The following is an 8351-nucleotide window of genomic DNA, read 5'->3' on the forward strand; positions in this document are numbered from 1 at the left end:
TAAAGGTCAGTTACGTGCTAAATTTGGCAATATCGCATGCGTATTTTACAATAACTAATCTTCATTTTATTAAATCATGTTCCCTCACGTCTCTCTTTCTTTTTAATCAATGCAAGATTTGTGGTGACGGCTGACGATAAACTTTCGGGGCACAAAAACGATTAGTGTTCAGCGATTTCGTTTTGTCTGCCAATTAAAACCAGTCGTGTTTTCGCCGATTTCTGGTACTCCCCAGAACAAAGAAAAATATTTTTTGCGATACATGCGCCGTATCAGGTTGCTTTTCCAAATCATCGGTACAAAGTTCCAATCTTCAAACAATTCTTGCCGACCAGAATTTTACCAATCTCTGTCGCGCGAAAATGTAGACAGATCAATTATAGATGTTTCCTGTGTGTTAATGTATATTCAGAATTCTCGATATATCTAGAATTCACGCAGCATCGCGTCACATGTTGATAATGCCAAAAATTCGGGGCTAAATGGTTCACGCCATTTGCGCTGTGAACCAGAACGACACTCCGTAAATACAACTATCACTTACTTATCATTGATTAATGATCGACAAATACGTTACTAAAAGAAATTGTGGAATTTGTCATCAATGTATCGTGTTTATCTTTTTATGCCAGATTAGAGTAAAGTATATACATAACTTGGCAATTATAAATGTAATATTTCTTTAGCATTATAATATTGTCATGAATGTAAACAATAATTTACCTATCTTTAATTATCTATTATGCGTATGAATATGATAAAATGAGTGAAATGTGCGAATAGTAACAAAATTATTAGACTATCTATTCCATTATTTATTTATTTTTTACAGTTTTAATGTTTGTTAAATACACGCCTCGCTTAACTTGCCTAAAATATTGCATGTGCAACATTATTTTGCGCAGCGGCAATAAAATGACGCATACTTTGAAAACATGTTTACCGAAACATTTATGGATATTTTTATCCATATCTCACAGTGCATCACATCAGAATAAATAAAATTTGAAATATTTATATATATAAAATTTTTTTACACGCTTTATTCTTGTAGGTCATTATAACTGTGTCACGGCTCTTATGTCAGTTGCGATAATTGAAGCAATTGTAACGTGGAACTGAAGGAAGGGTTATCTTATTTGTCGCCGCACAGATCGAAAGGGTGCCAAGGAAAAATTTATTTAAACGATCGGCGCCACTGCATCGATAGCAGAATGCATTCCATCTAAGAATGCAAGTTACAATTAAACAATAAATTCATCATAAATGGTTTTAAGATAATTTCCGCAATGAGCACAAATCAAGTTTCACAAGTCATCGTCTTTAATTCTCTCTCTCTCTTTTCAAAAAAGTTATACATCTTTGCACCTACTTGCTATTATCAAAATGTATTTTAATAAAATGTATAAAAATTTGAATATATAAAATGTAATTTTATATTTAATTTAGAATACGTTTAAATGCAAAATTTCTTTTGCTTTTTATATATATATATATATATATGTTGAGTATATTGTAAGTATGTATAATTATTTTATTATATTATAAGTAATTAAATTTATTTACATAATATTTTACAATTTTAATAACTTACAATAAAATAATTGTACTCACAATATATTTAGATAAATTTATATTAATAAAATAAAAATAAAAAGGAAATTTAAGCTTTAAATAAACTATACACGTCATGTTTAAAATTTACATATATATTCATTGTTACTTTAAATATTTCTGACGACACAGTATGTCACTGACACAGTCAGAGTCGCATTATTCCGAGACATGTGACGATAATTCGTGCATATAATACGATAGTTAGGTGCACGTCCTGACAAGAGTCGGCCAGTTGAATTGACGACAGTCAACTGTTTCGCCAGACGTGCCAATTCTCGTTTTATTGTTTTTCTTCGGCGCCGCCTCGGGCACTCGTCCTTGCCGACGGTCGGGTTAGTGCTCTCCTTTCTCCGAAACAAAAATGCCAAAATCGACATTAACCCGAAAACACCACAGAATTTATTCATATACAAAAATAGTCGACGTTATATGCTAAAAATATTCTAGACAGAATTATAAAATTTATATTATTTGAAAATAAATTCTAATCACAATTAATGATTAAGCAAACAAAGCTTTTTGTAAGCCTTACAATGCACACATTAAAATTTTATTATAAATAAATCGTATTAAATCAAGATTGTCCAAGTAAAAATAATTATTAATCTACCTATTATTGTCCTCACTATTAAAATTTAATTAGACTATATAGAAAAATGTGAGTAGTATACAAAAAATACTATATTAGATAACATATATACTGCAGATTCTACAATATAACAGACGCACAAGTTCTTCCTTTTATTTTTATTAACATATTTTTCACTGCATTAAAATTCGCTACAAGTTATTCCTTTAAGTTTTCGATAAAGCATGAAACTTTCTAAAGACTCAGAAATATAACTTTTTCAAATTTGCACTTGAAAATTATAAGTTGCAAAGAGTGTGTTCATCACAATCCAAATGCGCAATAATTTCTGCAATGAGAGCAGGCTGTATTTCCACTGCGAGAAGAAATCATTGAGTAATCTGAGATCAAGCTTTGCTCGTCCGTCGATAGCAATAAGCTCTCGAAAATGCACTGGCCCGTTGGACCAATCTACCTAAACTCGCCGACCGTGCCGCCGACCAGACTATGCCTTAATAACCTTGCACTCTGCCAGGCGCACGGCATATTGGCCGGCTCATCGGATCGGCATTTAAATTGGTGTAGTTTGAAACATTCTCGCCTAACTTTCCTCCTTCCACTTAAAAAAAGAAACGTAAGAAACGAGAGCCGCGCTCGTTTCGCAGACGTTTATGTAAATCTATGAAACTTCTGGCGGATGGATACAAAGCGGCTAAAAAACATTGTTTACACATGTTAACACGTATTAGTTTGTACTTAATATGTTATGCAAATTAATAGTGATTAACGGAAATAATTAAGATAAGAGCGGAGTAAACTCTGAATAATGAAATAATTAAGTAACGTGAAAACAGTGCGGCGTTATTTGTGATAATATTTTTCTTCAAAATTCTAATATCAGACTTATTAGCAGGCATGATCAAGGCCATGATCGGAGATATATTTAAACAATATCTGACAAACATTTGATAAATTTTATCCAGTTGATTTATCAGGATTTTAAAAGAAATTCTTCATTTAAAAAGTTAGAAACTCTTCTCAACTCTTTAAACGATAAATTCTTATCAATTCTTACAATATATAATTTCACATTAAGTAGCTTTGGAATTTATTTGCAGCTTATGAATTGCTGTATAATATGTGCAATATTAACGGCTCTAATAATCGACGAGGAATGTACGCGCGTAGGAACAGCAATACTTCGCGTGTACGAGCTTTCGCCATTCGGAGGAGTGAAAACGAATGTAAGCCGATATTAGAACGCGTTTCTTACGCATGGGCTGTTAAATGATAAGCACTCCGGGAAATGGGGATAGGAATAATAATATTATTCAAAGACATACGGCCTTTGACATAATGTCATGGTGGTGCTGGTAATCTCTAGTTGCGTTTTATGATCCATTCGACAATCCGGCTTAAAGCACTTAAGTACGGTCGTTACTAGGATTTGCATTACGAGGATTTTACGAGTGAGCAAGCAGAGGTGAACGATAGATCAAAGAGTAACAACCAGAAATAATCGGACAGAGACGGCACAACGACGTACGTGCTGCTTGTACTTTTCTCGATAGTGTAATCTAATTTCTTCGACGATCATCATCGACCGATTACCTATCGTACGATTAATTAACGCCGTGTCTCACGGACTGATTACGTAAGCATTCTTACTTTTACACCGGTTTGGTTATTTATTTGTCAGAATTTTTAGAAATATATAAATTTGTTTTTTGCACATTTTTATGAATTGTTATTTACCATTTTGTTATTAAAATTTTTATTACAAATAGAATTTGTTCTCTAAATATGAAATCGATGTATTAGAGAATCGAGAAATTGATTAATAGCACAGCTGAAATGATTCTCTTACTACTCAAGTTTCGCGCGGTTCGCGTGTGCTTGTGACGTGAAATGATTAGCATTTGTAGATAAGGAAAGTGATGACGAATAATGATGACAGCACTTGCAAGCACCTAGCGACTTGTCCCTTCGTTCGAGGGCACAGATGAAGTGGTGCCTTTTACTTAGGGGACGTCAACCTGCTGGCTTTCTTTTTACGGAGGGTCGAAACGATGAGGAACCTAAAGAGGAGGTTGAGTTTGCATCGCGAGGGTGAATGCTACTTCTTTCCGAGCATCAAGCTGAGTGCATATGACGATGCATTCGGGTAATTCTTACGTGTACATCACGTTTGGAAAATTTATTTTTATTTAAAAGGAAATATCGAAACTCGCGTAATTTAATCGGGACTCAATAAATCTCTCATAGTCAATACTTTTTTCACTTGCTACTAAAATTTGTTGCGATTAAAGATAAGTAAATAATTGTTCGTGAGTGAGAGCTTAAGTGGCGATTTATGCTAGAAAGAAGCTCGCGGACAAGAACGGGAGGAGGGAATGTACATAGCGACAGCGAAGGCGATGTACTTGAATTAACTTGGAGTGTATTTCTAGCACTCTAGGTTTAGCTCCGGAACACTCATGGTATGTTATATGCTGGCGAAGACCTCGCGATTCCCCCCTCTCTCTCTCTCCGTGGGCTCATCGCGCTATTACACTTTCAACGTCGATGAGGCGCGTTCTCCTATCGCCCGATTCTCCGATTCTCCAAATGTCCGCGCATTGTTCAATCAATTAATGTTTCGTTATTTGTGCGACAGTCAATTGTCGTAATCAAGAGGGTTTATTTGTAAATTAAATCATCAAGTCAAACAAGAGTCGGGGTATATTTGTGCAATTTGCAATTGAATTTCGAGAGGGGCGATAAACGCGAGAGATAAGGGAAGCGTCTCAAAAGTGTAAGGCGATCGCGGCATCTCATTTACGCGATATTGGAATCACCTGTTTCCGAACTATTGGCCCTTATCGATTGTAAATACAGGTGTGCTTTCGGGTGACTAAGTGGAATAGAGAAGGCGTGAAAGAATAGAGGAGGAGAGAACGAGGGAGAGTACGAGAAAAAAACGCGCGCGAGTGAGAGAAGAGAAGAGGACACGCTACGTGAACAAGTCGTGTCCTCGGAGCATTCGGGTTTCGGTCGTTTGGGTGGCTGCTTGCTTGCCCGTGTTACCCGATGCCCCCTTCACCTTCACTGCACATATAAGGGCTGCGAGTCCCCGGCGCACGCACCAGCGAAAAAAAATGCATACGCATACGATAACGGGGGTGCGTGCCTGAGGGCTATCCTTATGGGGCTTGGGGAGGCCATACAATACTTTAGTAACCCCGTAATACCCTCCCCCTTTCGCGCAGGCAGTCAGGCAGGCAGGTGGAGCCTCCGAGTATAAAGTAGCCAGCCGCTGCACCTCGGGATTAAAGGGTTGGCGAGGGACTGCATCAACAAAAGGGATAGTATCTCACGTTTGTGTGCCAATTTATCAAGTGCCGCTGATATGGGGGGGAGAAGACGGTTTCTCGTTTCCCTTGGCGATGAGGAATTCGGTTACTATCCTAGTGCATCTCGCGCGAAAACACTTCTGTTTTCGAGGAAAACATCTGGATAGAAGCCTCATTCGCATTTGTAATAAATGTGAGTAAATGATATGCAACCAATGATATGCACAAGAAACAATTTTTGAGATATGATTGTTTATTCTAAAAATGTATCTTATATTAAAAATAAATTGGCAGACAATATTCAACACCAAGAACGCATTAAAGAAGTCATCGTCATAGAATCATAGAATTTTGGGATAATAAATTCTCTTTGATATATTTAAAATCTACTACTATCGAAAAATTACTTTGTCACTGTTTTATGATGCATCAGTGCATGCATGCGTAGATAAACGAGCTTTTAAAGGCATGCGTTGCGATGTACAAGTACTTATCTTTTCGATAAAACTTTTTATTCAAACAATCATAATACTACGTACGCACTGATAATTTTCAAAGTCATGAGCTGTTAAGTCGCGCATATTCGCTGGCCACATCAAGATTTATTATCGCGCAGAGATTTCGAGTCTAGCGAATAAACGACGATCGGATAAAGAAGCCGCACGATAATTACCCATAATTTCAGTGCGAGGGGATTTAGAAGGCGCGGAATCGGAAAGCGTGCGGAAAGAGAACAAGGGATGAAGAAGGTGAACGCGAGCGGCGCCAGAGGTCGAACCGTTCGGCAGACCGAATGCATAGCGATCGTCGCGCTGCTGGCAATTAAAACAGTGACCAGAGAGGCGAGTTCAGCTCGACGGGTCAACAACTGTGGCTTTCGTGCCGACTGGAATTCCATTTTGCAGTCTGGATAGGCGGGCACAACGGCGCGAGTGGGGTGCATAAATCGCGCGGGTGCCGAATATTCGGGTGCTGCCATTTCGGCTTTCTCCACCGCGAAGAGCCCGCTGCAACTCCCGGGTTGTAGTCAAGTCGCGAGCACATGTACACGCACACACGCGCGCACGCACGCACACGTACACACGTGCACACTAGAGCCCTTCTATTTATACCGCGAAATTCCCGGAAGGAGAAGGCAGATAGCATCGAACCACCGACATGTACGAAAGAGGACCTAGCCATAATTTTCCCCCGATTCGTGGGCTGTCGACCACCGGCCACCGGCTGCACGCACATCCGCATTCAATCAAGCCGCGTACACCGCGAACTTCGCTTTCCTTCTCTTTCTTTATTTCTCCTTTCTCCCTCGCCTCTTCGCCAGCCCCTTTTCTATTCCTCCCCTCGCGCTCGCGCGCGCGCGCGCGGGCGCGAGAGCGAGTTCCTCGACTCTCTATTCTCTTTCTTATCTTTTTCTTGTCGTCCAAGCGGAATGCGCACGCCGTGCTTCAGATCTTTGCATTTCAACGCCATTCGTCAGAAAAAAGACATTTTGTTTTGATACCATGGGTAGAAAAAGAATTTGAAAGATCTGTTGTTGATTTTCTTGATGCTGATATATGATGATGAATTTATCATGATAGGCATGCTTATTACATTTTACATATAATGCTGAATAAAAAATCTCATAGAGAGAGAGAGAGAGAGACACGTATTCATAAGCTTTTAAAAATTTTAGTAGAAAAAGTCGACATCAAAGTTGCCAAAATTATATGTAACCACGTGCAGTAATCTATGAACACGCGCACAGAAAACTGTCATGCATTTTTGAAAAATTAAAGAAAAATATATATATACAAATTTTAATTATATTTTTACAAGAGATACAAAATTTAAAACAATGGTTTTGAAAAATAATTAAATAGCAATTACGCATAAATTGCACATTCTCTTCTTGAGTTTTGAAAAATGCTGATAAAACATTTAGAACTGACTTTAAAACTTATTATTAAAAAATAATTTTCTAAATAACAATTTTCTGTTTAAATAAAATTTTTATTGATTTAATTAGAAAAGTAATATTAATGTCGAAACATAATATTTGCATGTATTCTCCCTTAGAAAAATTTACTTTAGATTGGCCTAAAGTTTATTAAAGTTTTGTTTAGTAACTTTAAAAATTTGAAAAGTTCTTTTAAGTAACTATAAAAATTGTTAAGTTTTGTTTAAGTTATTTCGGAGTTTTTAAAATATCCTTGAGTTTTTGCTTCTTTAGTTATTAAAGACATAAAGTTCATGAAAAGTATCTAAAAGTTTATATGAAGTAACTTAATAATGGTGTTTAGTATTAAAGTTGGCGTAAAAGTAAGTAAAAATTTGTTTAAAGTAACTTCAAGGCCCCAAAGTTTCTTAAGTTTTGGTCCTTGAAATCATTTGTAAGACTTAAAGTTGTAAATATTGCAATGCTCAGAGAATTGAATGCGGAACACAAATTACTCACATTGCACATTTATTAGCACTAAATAGATGTGTAATACAGAAGTAATAAACAAGAAAAAAGAATTTAAGAACACTTTTTTATTTATTAAAAAAAATTTTTTAAGTTTTTGAAGAGTAAATCCTATTTTAAAGTGTTCAAATTTACTTTTTAAAACTTTTAAAAAGTTCTATAGTAAATCAAAAAGTTTTCTTAAGTTATTTTTTTTAAGTTTTAAAAAGTAAATTTTTCTAAGAACTACTCGCAGGAAAGTTTTATTTTGCTTTTTTTTAAACTCTTAACTACTTCTCATAACAAGCAAAATAAAATAAAAACTCTTAGCATTTTTTAAAAATTATACTGTGATTTTAAAACTTGGAACTTTACGATTGATAAGATAATATTCCTCGTTCTACAACTC

This window comes from Linepithema humile, chromosome 6 (genome assembly GCF_040581485.1).
Source record: "Linepithema humile isolate Giens D197 chromosome 6, Lhum_UNIL_v1.0, whole genome shotgun sequence".
NCBI lineage: Eukaryota > Metazoa > Arthropoda > Insecta > Hymenoptera > Formicidae > Linepithema > Linepithema humile.